Source organism: Camelus ferus, chromosome 3, assembly GCF_009834535.1.
Source record: "Camelus ferus isolate YT-003-E chromosome 3, BCGSAC_Cfer_1.0, whole genome shotgun sequence".
NCBI lineage: Eukaryota > Metazoa > Chordata > Mammalia > Artiodactyla > Camelidae > Camelus > Camelus ferus.
This window is the reverse complement of record NC_045698.1, coordinates 40,013,600-40,039,875: the sequence shown is the minus strand read 5'-3', so window position 1 is coordinate 40,039,875 and position 26,276 is coordinate 40,013,600. Positions and strand designations below refer to the sequence as shown.

At 40.5% G+C, this 26,276-nt stretch overlaps 1 protein-coding gene across 2 annotated transcripts in view; it reads left to right on the top strand.

Moving 5' to 3' along the window:
• DEPDC1B (DEP domain containing 1B) overlaps positions 1-26,276 on the top strand; it is an 80,822-nt gene that overhangs the window by 9,593 nt on the left and 44,953 nt on the right. The gene's annotated exons all lie outside the window — the stretch shown is intronic.

Genomic DNA, 26,276 nt, shown 5'->3' with positions numbered 1-26,276 from the left:
TAGTGACAGAGACGTCTCATCTTTAAGCAGAGCTCAGGGCCTGTAACGAATTGTACTAGAATTCGCTGATGTCTCCGATCAACCCTGCAATGCACATCTGCTTTCCCGCAAACGTTTTTGCTCATGTTTCTGTGCTGTTTTATGATTGATCACTCACTACCAGATAATTTGAGGGCAAGGATGTCTCTCTGCTGACCCTGCCCTTCTCCCTGGGTCTAGGCTGTTTTATTGCTGGAGATGAAGGGGACCTGCCTCAGGTTCAGGGAATGGGAGGAGACAAAAGAGGAATGAAATCACACAGGTCCAGAAAAGAATTGCTGAGTTATCTGCCAAGAGGCCTACCAAAGTGTCATGAACACATATATATGCACTCTTAATATTTGCTGTCTTTCACTCCAACAGAAGAATAAGGAATGCTCTTACCACCTATTTTGTGAGGGCATTTGGAGGCTGCGAGAATACCTAGCCTTGAGCAGAGAAAACCCGACTGCTTCCTACCTGAATCATTCCTTTCTTCGTGGAAGGAACCCCCCCCCCCGCCTTTTTCTATATTGAAACTTTATTACAAAATGATAAAGCAGAGCTCTGTAACAAAAAATACACATTTGGGTTTGGTTTAACACCCAAGTAAGTCTGAGAAAATCCTAACTTAAGCCACTTAAAATAACACATTCACATCCAAAAGATTTCAGCAGATTTATACAGTATCTGTGGAGCACCAATTCCTGTATGGCTTATCCTGACTGGTTTGGATCCAGCTATTCCAATGTGTTGGTTCCTTTGTGGACTAGCTGCTAAGAATGGTTGCAGAGCCCGGGGAGGGGGTCACCAGCACCGAGGCTGAGACCAGGTGAGGCTGGACGTCTAGGATCTGACTTCCTCCTGAATTTCATCAGCAGCCTCCATCTTCTAGATAGTAAGATTGTCTTTCCCTTTGGCAGTTATTTCTGGCTTGCTGATCCAACTTTAAATTAGGATCTTGGGTGATTTTAGTCTATTCTGAGACCATAGTGCTTGTTAGTATCAGGCAGTGGAAATGCTAGCTCTGGTTCCACACACCACACATTATTGGAGATTCTTGGTTTTTTTTTAATTGAATTGTAGTCAGTTACAATGTGTCAGTTTCTGGTGTACAGCACAATGTCCCAGACATGCATATAGATACATATATTTGTTTTCATATTCTTTCACTGGGGATTCTTAAGTGATTATTTCTTCTGGGAAACTAATTGCTTGTACCCCATCAAGGTTTAGCTAGTACTCTTCTAAAAGACTATCTGGATGAGTAACTTGCAATCTGTTCTGTTGTGACCTTAAACTGGGTACCATCCACTGAGTCCTACGAGGCTTTAGGAGTTGTCAGGAGAGTGAAATAGCAGCCTGCTCCGGGAGCCAACCACCCAGGCCTGACTGTCAGAGCCTGTTTCACTTCAATATGAAGAGTTCATCACTCGTCCCCCTTTAAAAAAATAAAGTTCACAGATAGATGAAATTCATCCATGAAATAACAATTTTTTTTCACCCCCATTTTCTCTTATAAAGAGATCTCTTACTTGTGAGTCGGAAAGGGAGCTGTATTTTCCTTGATTATTTTACCACCTGAAAACTCACAGCTTTTCATTTTCCTGAGTGCAAGTTCTGTAAGTAAACAACCGATGTTTGATGTCCTCAGTTTAATCTGGGATGAAATCTGTTTAGATACCTGAGTTGTTTGTCAGGGAGCGTGTGCCTTGAGCTGAGAGTAAGCTAGTGAGTGTGGAGGCCGCTGCCGCAATGTGGGCAGCTTTGGGGATGGAGCGTACAGCTCGGGATCAGCCAGTTCCCTGCCAGCGCCCTTGGGGAAGTGTGGGGGCAGGTTGCCCTACCTGCTCCACATCCACCTGTTTTTCGTACTGGAGTAGTACCACTGCCAAATTATGAAGAAAGCAGATGAGGGAGATGAGGAGCTAGAGGCAGATTACTTTTGAAAATAGATGGAGAGTCAATAAGGTGGAGAAACTCCCGAAATGCTTCTAAATATCAAGCTTCCTGGAAGAGGAACCTTTATAAGTAGTGTCAAAGAGGTTGGAATGGACAGCTGAGAGTTCTTGCTGGGAAAGGAGGAACTAAAATTTTCTAGCACCTGTGATGCACCTGACACTGCATAATCATCACTTTACTCAACACTTGCAGATGTGGGTGTGGGTGGTAATATCCTAATCTTAAAGATTAGGAAATTGATGGGGCCAAAGTTACTGACTTGTCCGAAGTCACTCAGCTAGTAGTAAAAGGGTCTGGATTCAAACAGAGATCTCTCTCTCTGAAGCCTGTGTTCTTGTGGTATGTCAGAATGCCTCCATTTCCACAGCGTGAGGTTGATGTAGTTTATTAAATTAGTGACTGAATGATTAAACATACGATAATAAGAAACTTTTGGTGTAGTCAGATTCACAGAATTCTTGTAATGTATTAAGTATTATCTAGTACATATTAAGTGATGAGCTGTCTTCTCAAATAAAGGAGGTAAGTTAAACATAATCAGCTTAAATACTTATAAATATAGCAGGGGCTAGGTGGTTTTCTGGGACTATGAGTTACAGAAAGGCATAGTTAGAGAAAGCAACATGAAATATAAAGACTCAGTATTTTTTAACGACAGGAATTATACAAACACACATGCACACACACACTCACGCACACACACACACATGCACACACAGGAGAATTTTATAACAGAAATGATGAGTTAAGCTTTTATTTTGGAATGTGTCCAATCTTATTTCTTTTTCTTTTTTTTTTTAAAGTCAACAACATAATTTTTACTGGCTGCCTAGTATTCCTTTGCATGTCTGTATTAGTCTTTTTTTTTTTTTTTTTTTTGAAGTTGCATCTGGGTCTTTATTATCCTTCCAAATGGTTTCCTTAGGGAGCTGTGCTCTTAGGTCAATGATGTGGCCGTTGTTTACATGTTTGTCTTTCTTTGGGATTACCTTCAGAAAACATTTATGAGCCACAGAAGTCAGTCCTATTTCTTTTTTTTTTTTTTTTAACATTTTTTTTATTGAGTTATAGTCATTTTACAATGTTGTGTTAAATTCCAGTGTACAGCACAAATTTTCAGTTATAAATGAACATATATATATATTCATTGTCACATTTTTTTTCACTGTGAGCTACCATAAGATCTTGTATATATTTCCCTATGCTATACAGTATAGTCTTGTTTATCTATTCTGCATTTTAAACTCCCGGTCTGTCCCTTCCCACCCCCTGCCCCCTTGGCAACCACAAATTTGTATTCTATGTCTATGAGTCTGTTTCTCTTTTGTATGTATGTATGTATGTATGTATGTATGTATGTATTTATTTAAGATTCCACATATGAGCGATCTCATATGGTATTTTTCTTTCTCTTTCTGGCTTACTTCACTTAGAATGACATTCTCCAGGAGCATCCATGTTGCTGCAAATGGTGTTATGCTGTTGGTTTCTATGGCTGAGTAGTATTCCATTGTATAAATATACCACATCTTCTTTATCCAGTCATCCATTGATGGACATTTAGGCTGTCTCCATATCTTGGCTATTGTAAATAGTACTGCTATGAACATTGGGGTGCAGGTGTCATCCTGAAGTAGGGTTCCTTCTGGATATATGCCCAGGAGCAGGATTCCTGGGTCATATGGTAAGTCTACTCCTAGTCTTTTGAGGAATCTCCATACTGTTTTCCACAGTGGCTGCACCAAACTGCATTCCCACCAGCAGTGTAGGAGGGTTCCCTCTTCTCCACAGCTTCTCCAGCATTTGTCATTTGTGGACTTTTGAATGATGGCCATTCTGACTGGTGTGAGGTGATACCTCATTGTAGTTTTGATTTGCATTTCTCTGATTCCAGTCTTATTTCTAGTTTAAAAAATTGTATGTCGTATTTGTGTGACTGCATTTACATTTGTTGACTATGATTTTATTTTTCAATAATCCAGGAGTTAAGCATAGAAAATAGGAGGAAATAGTAAATTTTAGTGTGTAAGAAAGGGAATCAAGATCCTAATATCTGAATGTCCATAACAATCACAGGAGATGTTGAAGATAAGTGCCTAGAGCTATTTACTGAATCACTTCTTTCCTGTTACTAACACCAGTGGCTAGAGACAGTTCTGGATTTGCTGGTAGTGAAGACAGTTTTAGATTTCACTTTGAAAGTGTCCTCATAGCCCAGCCAGATGCTGTCATCTGTGTCTAACAAAGCTTCCTGGCCCTAGACTTCTAATAAAGAGAACCAGTTGCACTTCCTTGTGTTTTGGTAAGAAATTTCGGTTTATGAAGCATGTTCCCTTTATGATCTCATTTGATCTTTTTTTTTTTCATTTTTATTGAAGTATAGTCCGTTTACAATGTTGTGTCAATTTCTGGTGTACAGCACAATGCTTCAGTCATACATGAATTACATAGATTTGTTTTCATATTCTTTTTCACCATAGGTTGCTACAAGATAATGAATATAGTTCTCTGTGCTATACAGTATGAACTTGTTGTTTATCTATTTTATATATTTGTATCTACAAATCTCAAACTCCCAATTTATCCCTTCCCCATCCCTAGTAACAATAAGTTTGTTTTCTGTCTGTGAGTCTGTTTCTGTTTTGTAAATAAGTTCATTTGTCTTTTTTTTTTCTCAAGATTCCACATATCAGTGATATCATATGGTATTTTACTGGTTTGATAATTTTCTTTTGTATTAGCTTGGTATCTTTTTGGTTTTTGTGACTGTATTGTATGCTTTTGACTTGTGGTTACCTTGTTTTTCAAGTATGTTAATCCGTTACTATATCTGTTTGCTTTAGACTGGTAGTCATGTAGGCTCAAACACATCCTAAAAAGAATGAAGAAAGAAAACAAAAAAAAAGTGAGAGGAAAAGAAATCTATATTTTCTCGCTCCCCTTTCCCACCTTTTAGGATTTTGATGTCCTTTTTTTTTTCCTAAACATCTTTATGTTTATTCTCTTGCAGCTCATTGTAGTTATTACATTTCCAATTATGTTTTTCTCATTTCTATGTCTTCCTGCTTCTTTTCTATTTAGAATAGACCTTCCAACATTTCTTTTAGCATAGGTTTAATATTGCTGAACTCTTAGTTTCTGCTTGTCTGTGAAATTCTTTATCTCTCTTTCTACTCTAAAGGATAGCCTTGCCGGATAGAGTATCCTAGGTTGCAGCTTTTTCTCATTCAGGACTTTGAATATATCTTGCCAATCCTTTCTGGCCTGCAGTGTTTGTGTAGAGAAATCAGCTGAAAGCCTTATGGGTGTTCGCCTGGAACTAACTCTTTGTTTTTCTCTTGCTACCTTTAGAATCATTTCTTTATCTTTAACTTTGGCCATCTTAATTATAATATGTCTTGGTGTAGGTCTATTAGGGTTCTTCTTGTTTGGGACCCTCTGTGCTTTCTGTACTTGAATATCTATTTCCTTTAAGTTTGGAAAGTTTTCAGTCATGATTTCTTCAAATACCTTTTCAGTTCCCTTTTCTCTTCTCCTTCTGGGACCCCTATTATGCATAGGTTGGCATGCTTTATATTATCCCATAGGTCCCTCATGTTGCTTTCATTGGTTTTTACTTGCTTTTCTGTCTGCTTTTGTGATTGGGTGACTTCTCTTATCCTGTCTTCTAAGTTACGTATTCGCTCTTCTGCATTATCTGGTCTCTTTTTGACTGCCCTTAGCTTGGCTATTGTCTCAGCCATTGACTTTTCCATTCTTAATTGGCCCTCTTTATAGTTTCTACTTCCTTTTTAAAGTATTCTCTGCTGCTATTTACAGCCTCAGTTATTTTCTTCTGTAGTCTTTTTACCTCTTTTTTGAAGTCATGATCTAGTAGATTGTCGAGGTCTATCTCATTGTTCATTCTTCCAGGGGATTGCTCTTGTTCCTTTAATTGGGAGTGGTTGCTCTGCATCTTCATTTTACTTATATTTCTCTGGCTGTATGATTTAGGAATATCAGTTATCTACTGTGGTCTTGAAAGGCTGTTTTTTGTTTGTTTTTATTTAAAGTGGGAAGCTTCCTGTGTAGACTGTTTGTCTAATAGTTTTGTTGCAAGGCCTTTTCTTAGTATGGATGGTTGCCACGTCTTTCTTCCGTGTGTGTTGGCTGTTATCCCTTTGATTGGGGTGCGGCTGGTGTTGGGATCAGAGCATGCCCTGATTGTTGTTGTTGAGCGTGGCCTCCTTTTTTGTTCTGTGGTTGTCACAGCCCTGACAGGTTCCAGGTCTGTTCCCTTGTTGCTGGAAGAGAGGCTTCTAGACCCGTTTTTGAGCTGTGGTGTGTGGTAGGCAGGGTTGGAGTGCTTCAACTGGGAAGAAGAGTCACTGAGTGTACTTCTGCAGGAGATGTCCACTGGAAAGTGTTCTCATAGCTAACTGGTTTAAAACTAGGTCCAATGGCAGGAATAAATAAGACGTCCCACAGCTCTGGATGTTGAAGAACAGGAAAACTTAATCCATTAAACTGCTTCTGAAATTCATCAAATAACATTTTTCACACACTGTACTGAGGCTAGATGAGTATTTACTCTGATAGCTGTGAATGATGGAGGGCGTGACAAGGGACGAAACAGTTTCAAACTTCCTTTCTGCTTGTTTACTTTAGCACTGGCTCGGGGTCATCTCTGCCAGCTGTCATGCCAGCAGTCACTCTGCCCCAGAGCTCCGCCCACTCGCTGGCTGGAGCCTGGGAGGTGGGAGAGCGCTGGCGCCCTGGGTCTCCCTGAACGGGACATTCTCCGCTGGCGGCTGGACGCTTACAAGTGGCTCAGGGCTCTGGTCCCACAGGCGGAGTGGGGCTGAGCCAGGGGAGGCGGAGTGCGAGCCAGCCAGGCGCTGCAGGTCGGCCAGGCGCGGAGCCAGGCAGGGCGGTATGGTGAGTCGCGAAGGAGCCCGGAACGTCGGGCAGGTGCGGGGGTGGGGGTGGGGGTGGGGCAGGGACTTTCCAGCCCTCGGGCCTGCGTGGCTGGCCCTGGAGCAGCCTGGTGGCGGCAGCCGATCTCATTTGATCTTCATGACAACCCTGTGAGGTTCACAGGATGAGTAGTTCATCCTCAGAGAACTAGACACCTCTCTGAAACATCTCAACAGAACACGAAGAATGCTCTAAAGAAGTGCCGTACTGACCACAGAATCAGCCCTTTTATGTATGTGAACAGACAGTTGTGATGGATTGTTTAAACCTAATGTCATGGGTTATATAAAGATTGAAGTATGGATTATGATCACTGCTTATTTTGGACTATTTACTGAAGAAAGTGTTTGGCCTATTTATTTATTTAATTTTATTTTTTAAATTGCAGTATAGTCAGTTTATAATGCTGTGTCAATTTCTGGTGTACAGCATAATGTTTCAATCTTACATCTACATACATATAATCCTTTTCATAGTCTTTGTCATAATAGGTTACTATAAGATCTTGAATAGAATTCCTTGTGCTATACAATATAAACTTTCAAAAAAATCTGTCTTATGTATAGTAGTTAATATCTGCAAATCTCAAACTCCCAATTTATCCTTTCCCTCCCCATTTCCCCTCTGGTAACCATACATTTATTTTCTATGTCTGTGAGTCTGTTTCTGTTTTGTAAATAAGTTCATTTGTGTTCTTTTTTTAGATTCCACATGCAAGTGATATCATATGGTATTTTTCTTTCTGTTTCTGCTAACTTCACTTAGAACAGCGATGTCCACGTCCATCCATGTTGCTGCAAATTGTTTGGCCTAGTTTAGATCTTTAGCAGATGGGTCCCTGGGTCTGGAGCCTTGACCTGGCCATTGACCTGGCCCTTGACCTGTTCTCATTACTGACGCCCGCTCTGGTATGTTGTTGTAACCAGGAAGGCGTGCAAGGTTTACAGAGAAGAGTTCACGGGCCCGGAGGTAGTGGTTGAGATCTAATTGCAGGGAACCATTTTCTTTCTGTTCTTCTGCTTCTCCCTGTTCCTTTTTTCTCTCCTTCTTTTTCTGTCTGTCTTTCTACCTCTCGTGTGCACCACTCTCATGTTCCCACTTCCTTCCCTTTTTGTTTTTCTTCTACTTCATTTCTCTCTTCTTTCTCTCTTCTCCTGCATATTTGCTTTTTTTATTCTGACTTATTTCCAAAATGTTTATTTTAATTTGAGCCTAAAATTTGTTATATAGATTTTGTCAGCTTTATTGAATGTTATTTTCACAGTTCTTAATTTAAAAACCGGGAATCATGCTACTTACACAATTTTAAGACTTTCTGTGTAAAGCCGCAGTAATGTAGACTGTGGTATTTGTGAAGGGAAAGATGAATACTCGGAGCAGCGGAACAGAGTCCACAAACACAAGTATGGCCAATTGATTTTTGACAAAGATGTAAAAGCAATTTAAAGGAAAAAGGTGAGGCAATTGTTAGAACAATTGGGCATCCATTCATCTACATGCAAAGAAATGAACCTCAACCTAAACCTAATTCTTTATACAAAAATAGGTTAATTAAAAGTGAATCATAGATTTAAATGTAAAACTATACAAATTTTAGAAAAATGGGAGAAATCTTTACTCGCTGCGGGTAGGCAAAGAGTTTTTAGATGCGACACCAAAAGCATGATATAAAAGAAAAAAAAATGATGAATTAGACTTCATCACAATTAAAAACTTTGGCTGTGTGAAAGACACTATTAAGAGGATGAGAAGACAAGCTGCAGGTGGGGAGAAAATATTTGTAAACCACATATGTGACAATGTACTGGCTGGCATCAAGAATATGTAAAGAACTCATAAAGCTCAACTGTAGGAAAACAAACAACTCAATTAAAAAATGGTTGATTTGAATAGGCACTTAATCAGAGGCTTACAGATAGCAAATAAGCACTTGAAAAGATGTTTAATATCATTAAGACTAGAGAAATGCAAATTAAAACCATGATGAGATACCACTACGTATCTGGTAGAATGACTAAAATAAGAACACTGGTAATGCCAAAATCAAGTAAGGATGCAGAGCAATTGAAAATCCCATCCACTGATGGTGGGAAGCCTAGATTGGTAGTCACATTGGCAAACAGTTCGGCAGTTTCTTTTAAAGTTAAACATGTACTTACATTATGACTCCGTATTCCTGTTCCTGGAAATTTACCCCAGAGAAATGAAAACTTACGTTCACACAAAAACTTGTACATAAATATTTATAGCAGCTCTATTCATAATTGCCAGTAGCTGAAAACAACTCAGTGTTTCTCTTTGAGGGAATGGATAAACACTGAACATCTATATGGAATGCTTCTGTGTGTAGGGGAAGGTGTGATTATAAAATCAGAGCAGCAGGGAGGTTTTTTTTGAATAGCAGAACTATTCTATTTCCTGATTGTGATGGTGTCTATACAAGTGTATCTGTGTGTTAAAGTTGACACACACACACAAAAAGAGAAAGATCAATTTTACTAGAGGCTAATAACATTTTTTTAAGGCCAGAGATTTGCAAAGTCTCTGTTGGTACCTCTAGTGAAAGAAACCCCAATTTATGTTGTTTGAGGTACATGGCCCTTGAGTCATTTTCTGTGACCCTGGGAAGAATTTCTTCATTATTACCCTATAGGTCTTTTTTTTTTTTTTTTAATTTTATTGAGTTATAGTCAGTATACAATGTTGTGTCAATTTCCAGTGTAGCACACAATTTTTCAGTCATACATGAGCATACATATATTCATTGTCACATTTTTTTTCCCGCTGTGAGCTATCACATCTTGTGGTAACCTTATAGGTCTTTTGAAGGGGATGATTTTTAGGAACTTCTTCAAGCTAATGGACTATTGGCTCCCTCTAGTGGATGTCTTTTGTTTTATAGTAAAGCTCAGAATTGTGATTGTGATTTTGCTTTTCTTTTGTTTTTACGTTTCCTCAGGTCCTGAGTTCTTGTCCTGTGATAGTTGGATACATTTCTTACTCTTCCTATGCATCAGTTTTTTCATCTATAAAATGACAGGGATAGACTAGATCTTTAAGGTCTTTTTTTCATTCTTAGCTTTTATGATTCCAGATATTGAGTACTTACCAAAAGTGTTTCCCAAGTTCAAGGCAATGAAGGAGATAAAGAACTACAACATGATTCTTTTCTTCTTTAACTTTGCAGTCTCTCTTGAGAGCTAGAGTATATCTATATGAAAAAGATAAGTAGCAGAACCAAGGCAGCATTGAATTAATTAACCTAAATGAACCTGTGACACTGGCAGCCCTTGGGTTGATACAGCTGTTTTGTTTGACTGGCATAGTGTTTTTAGTCACTGAATTTTTTTTTTCTGTTTCATTTTTATTTTTCAATTTTGTGTATTCTCTGAAGGTAATACATTCATGTGGTTCAAAATTCGCAAAGTACAAAAGAGTATATATAGTGAAGAATCTCCCTTCCACCTTGCCGCCCTGGTGGAGTTCAGGCCTTGAATTGAATCTTTTTTTTAAAATTACATTTATTCTAAGGTTATGTTAATTTTTTTATACCTTAAATGCCAGTTTGTCCTGGCTGAGAAGAAGATAAATAACTTCCAAATGCACAATAAAAATAGAGTGGGAAGTTACAGGGGGAGGAGCAGGATAGAAAATACTGTATTTTTACTTTTTCCCATGTAAAGCCTTAATCAGAAAAAAAAAAAAAAAGAAATGTAATTACTTGTGGATAGAGTGTTTAAAAACAGTGTAAATTATTTTCTCTCGTGTTAATTTTACACATTGAATATATATTGCTTTTATTTTCAGATTTTTAAATCATTTCAGTAAAAAGAGGGTAAGTGTATTGTTTGAAGGTTTACAGTGGCAGGATGAGTCCTTTTCGGCACCTCTATCCCATACCACTATCCCCCTCGCTTTCTGGGTACCAAAAATTCATCCAGAAGAGAGAAGGCACAAAAGTAGCCAAAAAATCTTGGACAACGATTTCTTTTGCTTTATCAGAAACTAAAAGACCGTAGGGCTATAATTTGATCAGTGTGATAATAGACCTAGAATAAGTAAATGTGGAACTGGATAGAGTATAGAAAAAACAAGCAAACTCTCTACCCAGTTCCCTTCCCCACAGGCACCTAATATTATGAGCCTCTAACACAGAGTCTGAAAAATTTGGGAACCTGAAAGTCTTTTGATGGAACAAATCCCTCCAGTTGCCACACCTGCCACCACTTCCCTACATTCTACCAGACTGTGTCACCAGTATGCTGTCTGTCTGGCAGGTGTAGAAACTGTTTGTGACCCAGTTGGTGTGGACTAGAGTGCTGTGAGACCTCCTGGAGGAGGAGGTAGAGGACGTCCCTCTGAGTCCTGAGAATAGGGTAGGATCTGGATAAGATGGGATGGGAAGGGAGAGGACATTTTGTGTAACCGGGATGGCAAGACCCTGGCTCTCAGTCAGAAATGCAGAAGTCAGCTTTGCTGAGAAGAGGGGGAGACTGACCTGGCTGGAGAGGAAGTTTTAGGTCAGGAAGTCATAGGGAAAGGAAAAGGCAACCAAAGTCCGTGTTTTGAGTAGGAATGAAGTCTGTGTTCTAGGGTAGTGTTCACTGAATAGTAGTCATAGAATAGATTTTAAGGCTGAGAAACTGGTGAGGTATTTAAGGTAACTGGCGGGGGTGATACTGGCGGGGGTGATGCTGCCTGGGAGCGAATGCCAGCCAGGAGGTCGAAACAGAGGGAAGGGCCTGCACTGTATAGCCAGATTCCAGGCTAGGCCCTAACTGCTCTGTAGGCCTCAAGGTTTGTCTGAAGTCTGGTATTTTTTAAATGTATTATTCATTAATCTGCAATTACTATTTCTATTTAGAATCTTTGTTACTGTTTAGAATTTTTGTTGTTGTTGAAGCCTGGAATGTAACTGAAGGCTTTTTTGAGTCGACTGTCCATCCATAAGACCTTGCTGTTCTTCAAAAACATCTGTAGCGTCTAATGGGTGTCTGTCTTGGGAATGGCTTTGTTCCTATTGAATGTCTCAAGGAGTTTAGAGCCTTCGAGGTAGGAGAGTGTCACAGGGTGTCTGCCCCAATACCTCCCACGAGGGTCAAGAATGAGCGTCCAGGTTGCAGCGTCGTAGTGGTGGGGTACTGACGGGAAGAGTATATAGACTGCTGCCACGCATTCTAAACGTTTCTACTTGGTGCGGTTCCTTGTTTGAGTGAGCCCTGGTGGGAGGCGCCGCCCCTCCTCTAAGCCCCCCAGAAGCCTAATAAGGGGAGCTGCTCTCTTCCTGCCCGGAGCCATTTGAGCTCTTAGGGTGCAGGCAGAGGTCTACCCTTTGGCTGTTGGGTTGGAAAGTTCCTACCTAGGATTTTGAATCTTAAGTGAGGGAGGCAAAGAGGAAGGGATGGCTTAGAATTTCTTGTGATAGCCGTGGGGCCTGCAGCCTGCGGGAGTGAGGCGAGGACGCAAAGACAGAGGCATTGGGAGGCCGTGGAGTCGGCTTGTGGGTCCTGCTGTGGGTGCTGCCCTGGCTTCCTTTTTTCCCTTGTCCTAGCTTTTTTTTTTTTTTTTTTTTTTAAACTTTCTTTTCTGATTCTGGTTCTCCAGCTCTCTCCTACTGATTTTGTGACCTACTTGGATATCTTCAAATTCCTTTCTGGTCAAATTAGCCAGAATTGGTTATTGCAACCAAGAACTCAGACTGCTATAACCAGCAATGCCTGTAGAGGGAGCAAAATTCAGGCAACTTTTTGGGGCCTGGGAGCTAGTGCTGCAATTTCTCTGTATATTTGAACTTCAAGAAAGGTAGGTGACAGATCAGACTGGCCCGGAGCAATCAGAGATATGGGGATGGATTTGAACTCAGGACCCCTGAGGCACAGGAACAGAGTCCTTAAGAATAATGGTCTCACATGGCTCCGGGGCTGAAAGTCTGATTGAGGTTGCTTATCACTGCCTTACTGCTGTCTTTGGCTGTAAAAGATGCCACTAGGTGTAGGTGTGTTAACCAAAAGTTGTTAAGTAAACTGTCCTGACTCACAAAAGGCAGTTCCTGATTACTGATAAACTTCTTTAACATCCATTTTTAGGCTTTTTGGTGGTTAACTCGTGAAAATTTCAAACCCACGACTTACCTTTCTATCTTGGCCCTTCATTTGTGGCCATAGTTCCTGGGTTTCTTGTTCCCTGTCAGGTTCCTTTATCCCTTCTCTTTATATTTGTTTGTTTTATTCACTTGGTCTTCACTAGCTTGCACTTGGAATTCATTTTCCCCTTAATCCTTACCAAGGTTTCTTTCCTATGAATTCATGATGCCTGGTTATTATTATTAATAGGGAATGGCATGTCATCAGTAGGGAATGGAATGGTGGAATTCAGGAAAATCAAAGGAGCACGACTTGCTTAATGCTCCCATTTTAGACGGAGAGAAAGCTCTTTTGGCCAGAGACTGGTGGACTGAGCAGGAATAGTTCTCAAATACTGTTGACCTTGAAACAAAATATAGTTGACCCCTGAGCAACGCAGGGAATAGGAGCACCAACCCTCTGCATTGTCAAAAATCTGAGTATAGCTTTTGGCTCTCACCCAAATTTAAGTGCTGATAGTCTACTGTTGACTGGAAGCCTTATCAAAAAGTCGATTAACACATATGATTAATAGTTAAAAACATATTTTGTATGTTATATGTATCATATACTGTATATACTTCATATTGCAATGAAGTAAGTTAGAAAAAGAAGAATAATAAAATCATAAGGAAAAGAAAGTACATTTACAGTACTATACTATATTTATTTATTTGTTGTATTCATTTTTTTTTAAGATTCCACATGTAAGTGATAATAAACAGTATTTGCCTTTCTCTGTCTTATTTATTTCACTAAGCATAATACCCTACAGGTCCCTGCATGTTGCTGCAGATGGCAAAATTTCATTCTTTTTATGGCTGAGTAATATTCCATTGTATATTTCTACTGTGTCTTCTTTATCCATTCATCTGTTGATGGACACTTAGATTGCTTCCGTATCTTGGCTATTGTAAATAATGCTGCTATGTACATTTGGGTGCATGTGTCTTTTCAAATTAGTGTTTTTCTTTTTCTTTCTTTTTTCTTTTTTTTTTGGATATATACACTGGAGTAGAATTGCTGGGTTATATGGTAGTTCCATTTTTAGTTTTCTGAGGACCCTCCATACTGTTTTCCATAGTGGCTGCACCACTTTACATTCCCACCAACAGTTTGCTAGGGTTCCTTTTTCTCCACATCCTCACCAGCATTTATTGTTTGTTGCCTTTTTGACGATAGCCATTTTGATAGGTGTGAGATGATATCTCATTGTGGTTTTGATTTGCCATTTCCCTGATGATTAGCAACGTTGAGCATCTCTTCATGTGCTTGTTGGCCATAAAACTCTTAGAAGAAAACATAGGTAGTCCGCTCTTTGACACAAGTTTTAGCATTATTTTTTTGGATCTGTCTCCTCAGGCAAGGGAAACAAAATAAGAAATAAACAAATGGGACCTAATTAAGCTTTTGCACAGCAAAAGAAACCACTAAAATGAAAAGATATCCTATTGAATGGGAGAAAATATTTGCAAGTGATATGTATGATAAAGTGTTAATATACAAAATATATAAACAGTTCACACAACCCAATATCAAAAAAAGAAAACCTGATTTAAAAATAGACAGAAGACCTGAATAGCCATTTTCCAAAGAAGACACACAAATGTATTTATTGATACTATAAATTATGGTATCTGTTTGCAAGATGAATCAACTGTAGATGAGTTACTGTCAGTACCTACATCAATATTGTCTTATATGATACAAACCACTGTAGATGTTATATGCGTCACTAACACTAGACATCAAAAATGAAAATGTAAGGTGAAAAAGAAATTCACATTTATCTGCATGTATAACGATTCACGCATTGATGATAGAGAAGCAGCAACGTGATTGCTTCACCGTAGCTTAGTGCAGTTGATACTGTTTCTTCACTGTGGCCTAGCCTATACACTAATGAATGAAATATGACAACATTTTTATGGCGTACAGTATTACAGCTATAGTCTTAATACAGTATTGGAAACACTGTAATGTTTCTTTAAAAAACCACTTACCTGTGATGATAGGCTGATATGCAGTTTCTCCAATGATGAGAGAGAGACCCATACTGTGTACAGTAATATAACTCTTTGAAAGCAAAGTTATAAAACAGTAAGAGAACTAATACATTATTAGTTTGAGATTAAATATCCCTCACCTTACGCCTGAGTGGGGATAGGGTATCCACTCTATGGAAGTCTTGCACACAGTGTTCTACATGATGAAGACTTAGGTGATGATGATGGTGACATGAGAGTGTCTCCTACAGTTCCTCCTGTACAGTTACTAGATTTTCACAAGAGACACTCACACACGTATACATTAGGTAAGTTGATTAACTATACCATACGATGATTATCTACTGTTCACCAAGTGCAAGCAAAGGATTATGAAGGTCTTTGTCCTCATCGTCTTCACACTGAATAGGCTGAAGAGGAAGAGGAGGAGGGAGTGGGTGCTGCTGTCTCAGGTGGCAGAGGTGGGGGAGGTGGGGGAGCTGGCAGGGGAGGCGGGCACTCTCAGTGAACTTCACAGAAATGCATCATAATTTCTGTTTGACTTTTTTGCTTTTCCATTTCTCTGAAAATGTTTCTATGTGATACCAGTCCTTCTTCCACCATTTGCTTTAGTTTTAGTGCCTGTATCATGGGAGGGCCCATGTCATAAAAGAAGTCAAAAAGCAGTCTTTGAATAATCAGAACTTTTCTGCCAGATTGTCTGATTTCAGTTTGTTTCCTGGCACTGCTGCTTCTGTGTCTTCTTCCTTGTGGTCTGGCACTGGTTCAGAAGGACTCATCTCCAGCAAGTAATCTTATGTTATCTCTGGCGTGGTGTCTATATTAGCGTCTGGGTTTCTCCAAGAGCCATATCTTGAAACCCTTCAGTCTCCACCTTTTTTTGGGGGGAGGGGGTCATATCCATAATCTCTTTCATGATTTCCTTGCTGGCTCTGTTGTAAATCATTTGAAGTCACGCACAATATCTGGACACAGTTTTCTCCAGCAGGAATTTATTGTTTTGGGCTTGATGGCTCTCACAGCCTTTTCTGTGACAACGATGGCATCTTCAGTGGCGTAATCCTTCCAGACTTTCATGATGTTGTACCGGGGTTCTCTTCCAGAGCACTGACAGTCCTTTTAATAAAAGTCCTCTGTGGCATTTTTAAAATCCAGAATAGGGCACTTTCGTCTGCATTAAAAACCTGCTCAAAAAACCCCCCAAACAAACAAACAAACAAAAAAACCTGCTCAGGCAGATATCTAAGTTTCTCCTCAACGATTTTCCTAATGCTGTTGGGGAAGTTGTCTGGTGCCTCTTGGTCAGCAGAAGCTGTTTCTCCTGTTATCTTGGAATTTTTTAAACCGAACTTTTTTCTAAAATTATCAAACCACCCTTTGCTGGCATTAAATTCTCCAGCTTGAGATCCTTCACTTTCCTTTTGCTTTGAGTTGTCATAAAATGGCTTTGCTTTTCCTCAAATCATATCAGGGTCTGCAAGTATGCCTTTCTTATAGCAATCCTGCACCCACATAAAAGCTACATTGTCAATATGAGATAAAAGGTATTTTGTAGAACGTGCAAGGTTTTTGTGCCTGCGAGATAGCTGCAGCAACAGCTTCATGAATTTCCTTTCCCTTTTCACCCTGGTCCTTACACTGGGTTCATTTATCCTGAAATGGTGGGCAACCATAGCTGCAGACTCCAATCTACGGTACACATCAAGCAGTTCGGCTTTTTCTTGTCATGTCATGACTTTTCCCTGCTTCTTGGGATCACGTCCAGCATCACTAGTGGTACTTCGTATGGGACCTGTGGTGTTATGCCAGGTTTACGGCACTAAAAACGATGAAAAATACATGAGAACTGTGAGAGATCACTTTTTACTTTGAAACACAATTGACTGAAGAGACAAACTGCTCGTGCAGAGATGATTAGCATCACGGGGCATTTTCAGCAGATACTGGCAACACTTGAGTTCACTGTTATAGCAACAGGAAGTAGCTATGAAATTATTACAGTAGGACAGTGTGTATGAGTTAGTTTTATGCAGTTTTGGTTTAATTCTGCATCTTTGTTTCTTCATGTTTCTCTCAACTGCAAACAACATCATGTACAGTCTATAAGAGTGCGTGTGTAAGTTTGGATAAATTTTAACTTTTTATAATAGATTTGTGTATATTTTATGGTAGTCAGTGATAAAATAGACTATTTTCTGCATATATTTTATGCATTCAAGATACACCTGACTTTTTCTTAAATTTTTTTGATATTTCTAGGCTACATGGTTCATCTGCAAGTTTTTTCCAAATTGTTGCAAATCTCCAAAAAATGTTTCCAATGTATTTGTTGAAAAAAATCCACGTATATGTGGATGCACTGCAGTTCAAACCTGTGTTTTGCAAGGATCAACTGTGATAAAGATCGTGTGGGGGCAAGTCAGTTCTTGTCAGTTAATCCTAAAACTGTAACTTTCTGAGGAAAGTGGGAACTTGCCTTGAGATGCATGTTATTGTTGTTATTTTTTATTGAAATATATCTGCAAATCTCAAACTCCCAATTTATCCCTTCCTAGCCCACTTCTCCCCTAATAAGTTTGTTTTCTATGTCTGTGAGTCTGTTTCTGTTTTGTAAATAAGTTCATTTGTCTTTTTTTTAGATTCCACATATGAGTGATACCATACGTTATTTTTCTTTCTCTGTCTGGCTTGTTTCACTTAGAATGACAAGTCTCCAGGGCCGCCCATGTTGCTGCAAGTGGCATTATTTTATTCTTTTTTATGGCTGAGTAGTATTACTTTGTATGAATATACCACCACTTCTTTATCCAGTTGAGACACATGTTATAAGACTAGATTTATAAAAGTCTTTGAAAGCGGGGTGTACCATCTCTCTGATCTCAGATACGCTTGCACACAAGGAGAGGGAGAGGCCAGACAAATGCTTTATTTTTTAATTAAAACAATTTTTGTGGCTTTATTTATTTGCTTATTTATTGAAGTAGTCAGTTGACAATGTTGTGTCAGTTTCTACTGTACAGCACAATGCTTCAGTCATACATGTACATACATATACTCGTTTTCATATTCTTTTTCATTATAGGTTACTGTAAGATATGAATGTAGTTTCCTGTGCTGTACAGCATAAGCTTGTTGTTTATTTTATATATAGTAGTTAATATCTGCAAGTCTCAAACTCCCAATTTATCCCTTCCCATCCTCTTTACCCCAGGAGCATAAATTTGTTTTCTTTGTCTGTGAGTCTGTTTTGAAAATAAGTTCATTTGTCTTTTTTTTTTTAATTCCACATGTAAGTGATATCATATGGTATTTTTCTTTCTCCAGACAAATGTTTTATGTGGGTATCAGACAGCATAATCCACTTAAGCATTTTTATGCAACTGGCATCTAGTAGGCATTTCCCATTTGCTTGATAAATGCCTGGGTTCTGGCCTCTTCTGAGCACGGTTCAGTGTGTTTTGGGGTCAGTGTTAATTAGGTCCTCACATGCTGTTCTTCCCTGTCCTCCTCCCTTCCCGCCTCCCTTTCCTTCCTCAAGCATCACAAAGTGCCTACCACACCTGTACCTGGCATATTTGGATGAATGGCCCTGTCTTCAAAGAGTTACATTTCAGTTAGGAAGACAGATAAATCAGAATTCATTGTCACAAATGCCATTATAAGGATGTGACCTCAGCGCTCTAGGAGGACCAAGGAGTCACCTCTGCTTGAGTCAATCAGAGGTGACATTTGAGTTGTGTCTTGGTGCATCAACAGATGTTTGCCAGGCAAGGAAGGGAGAGAGGTCAATCAAAGTGGAGGGAATTGCTTACGAAAGTAGTCATCATACGTGAGCTGGGAGGACGTAAGAATAGGTTGAGTGTCATACCCAAGGAGTGGTGGAACATAAGGCGGGGAAAGAATTTGCTTTTATCTGTGTACCCCACACCCAGCCCAGGGCCTCGTGTTCATTGAGAAGCAAGTTCAAAGGCTAGTAACTGGGGAGTTCCCTTTCTGCCGGGAAGGTGTTAAGCAGTAATCCTCTCCTCCTGGGTGAAGGTGGCTCAGTCCTCTCCCACCCAGTGAGCTGTGGTGACATGTACCGCACGCTCGGTCACGGGCTCTAACAACACAGGGTTGGGAGTGAGCAGGCCTGGCTCGAATCCCAGCTCTCCCACTACCCGTGTGATCTTAGGCAAATTGCTTACAGGCGCTGAACCTCTGTATCCTCATCGTCAAAGGATGGATGCTGACATGCCTGTCTTGAGGATCTACTGGTTACCTAGATGGGACTTAGGTATACATCTTAGGTTTGCTAGGTCTCCGGCAACTTCTAGCATGAAAACTGAATGTGCCACTTGTGGGAGAGACAGTGGGAACACGACAGACAAGCTCCTCGCCCCGGTGGACCCTACGTAGCGGACAGGTACATGTTCTCATATCTTGGGTCCCACTGGACTGATGTCAGCAGACTTGTCCTGTACACGGCCAGATGGTCAGTGTTTGTGGGTCAGACAACCTTGGTCATGTCTGCCTGCCTGCTGTTGGAGAGGAAAAGCAGGCATAGACCATCAGTGAATGGCCTGGCTGTGTTCCAGAAGAACTTCATTTATTAGAGCAAGTGGTGAGGATGTGGCCCTCAGGGCACAGTTGCTCACTCTTGCACTAGACAAAGTTTCTTGAGGGCAAGAACTGTTACTAGTTCTTATGTCTCTGTTACCTAGTTACTTCTGTTACCTAGTGGTGACTCAAGTGTAGCAGGCACTTAAATTGTTTGAACTGATTTGAAGTCGTCACAGAGAGTGCAAATTAGTAGAAGATTCTGTTTGGATCCTCTGAGAAGAGAAGATGCCAGGATGGGACTAGACTGTGCACGCATTATGATGCCAGGGTTGGGGGCATCCCGAAAGGATAAAGGGAAGGGAACATGAGCTGGGGGTAGCCTTCAGCCTGTGATGTAGGTCTGACCTCTTTGAAAGCAGAGTCGGAAAGAGGAATTGGATAGGAAGGGCTGAAAACCACGGGGTGCAGGTCTGAGAAGGTCTTGGCCAGGCTGATGCAATGGGGAGTCCCTGGGCAAAGGTTGCCTGCTGGAGGCGTCCCATGTCTTCTGGTGGGACTGGCCTTGCTCCGGTAAGCCCACCATGCTCACCAGTGTGCTGAAGAAGCCCCAGGGAAGCGGGAAAAGGCCAGCAGCTAGAGGCCGGAGGCTGTCCTGGAAGCTGCCGCTTTGCAGGGAGGTGTGAGCCGTGCGCCTCCTTGGCCGGCACGATCCCTTCCTTACTCTGCACAGATCTGCTTCTCCGCATGTGTTCATGGGCCTTCCTGAAGCCAAATCTAGGAGGTGGAAATTACTAGGAGGAACACAGCCTCTGCCTCTGTAGCTGGCCTCATGGCTGCACCTGGTGCTGATTCTCTCCTTTCTCCGCTCTCCAGGGTAGATTCCCCCACCCTCAGCTGTCACCTTGGCAGGCTTTCAGTTGCTGGCCTAGACGTTGCCCCAGAAGTTCATTCTGAGAGTCTGGACCCTTAATAACCATGCATCCCCAGGCGTGATGCTTGTGCGCACGCCCACTCAGTTACGGCGGGACGAGGGAGTACAAGAGGTGCACGGGTGTCCTGTCTCCCTGTCCCTGGTCTGGATCAGTTACCCCTGCCATGCAGGGGTTCCTCTTCTTGCCTGCTGCTCCCTGCCACTTTTGCCAGAAGTCCAAAGTGCCCCGCTCGGTCCCCTGGCAAGAGCACTTCTCTTTTGGGGACGGGGCTTATAGCTGCAGAGCCCAGGGCTGTGGGTCATTGGGGAGGATGGTTAAGTAAGGCTATTCCTGCCTCTGCCCCTTGGTTCCTGGGACACATATTCATGTGAATTCATGTGACACATGTTCATGTGGACGCAGCAATGTATAAAGCCCTCCGACTTAATTCATATACTATCCCACTGTCCTGTATGTCCAGGTATTGTGTCTTCCAACTTGTTTTTCAAAATTGTTTTGGCTATTCTAGTTCTTTAGCTTTTTCATATAAATTTTAGAATTAATTAATTAATTAACTTACTTATTTATTTCTATAAAAATTTCTCTTGAGGTTTTGAAGGAAATTGTGTGAGATCCATAGATCAGTTTGGGGAGATTTGATAAATTAATGAAACTGGGTCTTCCAAATCATGAACACGGTGTACCTCTCAGTTTATTTAAGGTTTTAATCTCTCAGAAATGTTTGTAGCTTTAAGTATATGTACGCTGCTCGTTTTTTTTTTTTTTAGATTTAGATCTATGTAGTTTATGTTTTTTTCGTGCAGTTATTGTAAAGAGTGGTAATTTTCCGTGATCTTAGATCTTGTGCGTTTCTTTTTATTTTTTTTGTTATGTGTATTTAATATATTTTATTCTATTGCAAATGGAATTTATTTTCTAAATACTTATTGCTGATCTAAAGTAGGAGTGTCTTTCAGGTAAGATCATACATCTCCCGTAGTTAAAAATACTCATTTGATCCTTTACTCATAATGGAATCTTTCTTGATACAGAATATGGAATGATTTCTGACCTTGTAGTTCAAAGAGTTCCTTAGTTTGTCAGGTAGCTGCTTCTACCTCATCTCTCATTCTCCTTCCCTCAAATACTTTAAGTTCCTGATACACCTTTAAGCAGTATTGTGAGGTGTAATCATTAGTTTTTCAGCATTTAAGTGATACAGTACTATATACCACTATTGGGCTTGAAAAGTATGTTGAATGGGCATATGTTACAGAGCATAGTGAAGCCCAGCAAAATACTGTGAATTTGCCTGACCCATGAGTTTCTGAGAAATAGCCATCTCAGAGAGATCAGCTCCTGTAATCATTACTGGGCTGTTTTTTTTTTTTTTTTTTTAATTTAAAGGCGTTAGGCTACTAAGGCAAAGAAGCAGGCTGGTAAAAGCTGTAGATGCCAGTTTCTGCAGATGCTAAAGGAAAATTTCTAGCATACATTGTGGAAAGGACTTTAAGTCACGTGTCCTCTGTCATTTGAGTCAAATTTATTAAGATTTATAAGCTGTATTTTCCTTGGGGTTTAGATACCCTAGAATATTTTTATTGATTGATTAGGTAATAATTTCTAGTTTGTATCAAGTATATTCATTAAAGGATAGTAGTTCTGGTATAGATTATTTTTTAATTGCAGTTTTCCAACCAGTGTTTGGCAGCAGAGGTGGCAATAGGAGACCTGGGTGGTTTTGTCAGATGATTAGCTGTGGCCAGTTCCTTTTATGGCCTCAAATTTTTCACTGTGCAAGTGTAGAGTTTGTGCTAGGTCATTTTTAAGCGGATTTTATAATTTTGGAATTCACGATCGTGTTAGGTAGGATTACATTTGTAATTTTAAAGCAAAGACAAAGTTGCCCACTAGAGGGAGCTCTGCTCCAGTTACTATAAGCTGTGCTGCCTAGAACATTTATTGACATGTCTTCTTCGCGCACGTATTGTTTCTTTAGGTTACCCAGTTACCAAGGAGTGGAATTAGTTTACGGAATACGTGCATGTTGATATGCACATGTTCAGCTTTACATGCCAACTGTTTCCCATAGCGAATATGCTAATTTTTCAGTGATAGAAAATATTTGGTACCAACTGACATAAAGTTTTGACAATCTGTTAAGTGTGAAATGCTGTCTCATTGTAATGTTATTTTGAATTTCCTTGATTACTGATGAGATTAAGTATCTTTTATTACTGATTCCATAGCTGGATGTCTTTGGCCTTTCTCTATAAGATTTTTTAAAAAAATAAATCCTTAGGCGTTTTAGAAAGTATATTCTGGATATTAATTCTTAGTCAATTATATGGATTTATAAAAGCTCTTATTTCTTTCACTTTATGGTGTCCTAATGAACAGAAAAAACTTTAATTGTAATGTCAGTGAATGTATCAGGTATTTTCTCTATACTGTGTGGTTTTTATATCTTGCTTAAAAAGAATTCCTTTATTTTCCAAGGTCAGAGAGATATTTTCTTATATTGTACCCTAGTTTTATGGTTTTGCCTATGATTCTTGTTCATGGTGTGAACTTGGGATTTTTTTTGTTTTTTTCTTGCTGAAAAACAAATTACCCCTAGCTTTAGTGGCTGGAAGCAACCATATTTTACCTAGCTTATGGTTCCTGTGTTAAGCATTTAGAAAGAACTTAGCTGGCAGTTTGCCCCTTACCCACATGGCATTATTTAGGCTAGAAAATTCACTTCCAAGATGTCTTCTTTCTCTGCTCACAGACGTGGTGCCTTTGTGCCCCTTGGCCCCTTTCTCCTCTACATGAGCTTCTACCCTCTAGGGCATGTCCGCATGGGTTGTGCTTCTTGCAGCACGATGGTCTTAGGGTAGTTGCTGTTATGGGTTGTTGGCTTCTATGTCCCAAGAATGAGCATCCCAAAAGGAAAGTATTTCCAGTAGGCAAGAAGAGGAAACAGCCAGGCGGCTAAGATCTGTAGACCTCTGCCTGGAATTGCTGAAGTATCACTTCTGCCGTGTTCTATTTGTTAAAGCAATCGCTGGGGCTCACGCACATGCAAAGGAATGGAGAAATTACCTCCTCCCGTTGATGAGGAGTGTCAGAGTCACATTGTGGAAGAAGCATAATGAGTGGGAGATATTGCTGTGGCCATCGTTAGAAAATTCAGTCTGACTACATCAGCAGTTGTTTGCAAACTACATTCACCTCCTCTGTCAAGACTCCCAAAACTCATCCCACAATGGCATCGCATATAGCAATTCGTTGCCCATACATAGCACTTCTAAAATGCAGTTGAACATAAGTCTGTCACTGATTAGGGCACATTCTGCTTCCTGGGAGTGATTCTGTGTGGTTCCTGGCTGTACCTCTGAACTCCTGGCTCTGTATTTGGAGTCATTCTGGCCCATGATTGCAGTGGCATAGCTTCTTCAGACGCATCCTGCTTATAGAAGCCTGGGATTCTTGACTGTTCTTTTAATTTTAAATTGTGTTTTAGTAGGAGTGGATGGTGATTCTGTTATTACTGTTATCTTCAAAGTGCTGTGGCTGTGAATCTTATTGTGCTTCAATCCATCAGACAGAAGTCGCACTCATAAATCTCTTTGAGACAGGATCTCCTCTGCCTTGGGCTGCTTATAAGCCGGCTATGGTGCAACACACCTAAGATTCTTAAAGAACTGTCTTCAAGAAAGTTACTCTGTTAAATCTTTATGAGGTTATAGCAAAACTTTTATAGCCACACACTTGTGACAATCTCGAGACAATAGTTTACTAGAAACATCATGAATTTGGTATTTGTTATAAGGCCCTTTTTAACTCTGAGAACCCTTTGCTGGGAGAGATTAACAATGAGAAATTGTTTTGTTTTTTAATTATCAGGTCATGGCTCCTTTGTATTTCTTCTAAATTCTGCTTAAAAACTGAAAAGTTCCTTTTTAGTTATTTCCTTCTGTCTATATCTTGTTATTGAGACTAAAAGAGACGAGTTGGCACTTTCAGCATTCACCCTGGAAAACCCCTTAGCCAGATCCACCTTTTGTATTTTCCTTGTTAGTGCAGGTGACAGTTGTAACCGAGCTTTATGCCACTATGTGCCATACGTCTTGTCCCCAACCTCCAGTGACAGCTTCCTCACTGTTCTTCCAGCCTCCACTACAAAGTCTCCCTGAGGCCCGTCGGGCCTGCACACACTGCGGGGCCCTGATGCCACACGTTTTCCTTCCGGTTACCTGTTGTTGTATCACAAAACTACGCCCAAACGTAGTGCCTTAAAACAATTGTTGTAGTTCTTACATAATTTTATGGGTTGGGAATTTGGAAGGGCTCAGCTGGACGTTAGCTGGGGCTGCTGAGGCTCAGAGATCCGCCTCTGCCATGACTTCTTCATCCAGAAGTCTGGAACGTCGGTGGAGCTTGACCTCAATTTCTTTCCACGCAGGGTCTCATCTTCTGGGGCCTCTTTTTGTCGTTTAGGGGCCTCACAGCATGCTGGGCTCAGGGCAGTCACACTTACATGATGGCTGGTTTCCAAGAGGGAGCTTGGCAAGAATGAGTGATACGAGAGCCAGAGTTCCAAGAGGTGGGAAGGAAGTTGCGGGCCAGCTCGAGGCTAGTGCCCAGAACTGCCACACTGCCCCCCTGCCGTCTTCTGTTCACCATGTCAGCCAGAGAGCGCTCACTTTGGCTCAGGTGCACCCTCCCTCTTGTTAGGGTAGCGGCAAGATCACGTTGCAGGAGTACATGTGGGTGGGAGGTAACGTTGCAAAACATCTTTGGAAGTGCAGGCGGCCACAGGGATGCAATTGCATTTTTTCCCAAATGGGTAACCAACTGGACCAGAACTCTTCATTAAACAGTCTGTACACTATCCTTGATCTGTAATGTCTGTTCTGTCATAAATCAGGTTTCTAAACGTGTGTGTATTTGTTTTAGATCGCCTGTTTCCACTGATGGTTTTCACCCGGGGGCCATTCTGCAGGAGACATATCTGGAGACGGTTTTGGTTGTCACGCTTGGGAGGGGCTGCTGTGAGCATCTGGTGGGTAGAGGCCAGGGACAGCCCTAAACTTCTGACGCTGTGCATGAGTGCCCTCCATGGGAAAATTATCCAGCCCGAGCGTCAGCGACGCTGAGGCTGAGAAGCTGTGGTCCATGCCGTCAGTCTTGTCCTACCAACTTACTTAGCCTTGATGTCTGGTAGAGCATATCTTCTTTCAAGAATGTCCTGATTATGTTAGATCACTTGCATTTCCACATAACTTTTAGAATCAGTTGATCATGTTTCATGAAAAACTTTGTATTTTGACTGGAATTTCATTGTAACTATAGCTCTTCCTGAGGAAAATTGACATTTTATGATATTGAATCATCTTATTCACTAACATGATATCTCTATCAATTTAATTCTTTGATGTCTTTTAATAAAATTTCATAATTTTCTCCATAATTTTCTTGTAAATCTTTTGTTCAAGATTTGCCCTCTTGGCCAGTTAGCTATGACAATTTTAATAAGCTGTGTTTATTAAATTAGGCCCCTCTTTGGGGCCTAATTCCCCTAAGCGAAAAATGTGACATTTGGACTAGATTATCTCTAACAGACTTTCAGGGCCAAGGTGACATGATTAAATGTTAGAATTAAATGGAAAACTTTCAGTGCACAACATACAGGCGGTCCACTAGAGGGAGTGCTTCTTCCTTTCATCTCGGGCCAGGTTACCGTCTGCTGGGAAGACACCACATCAGCTGCT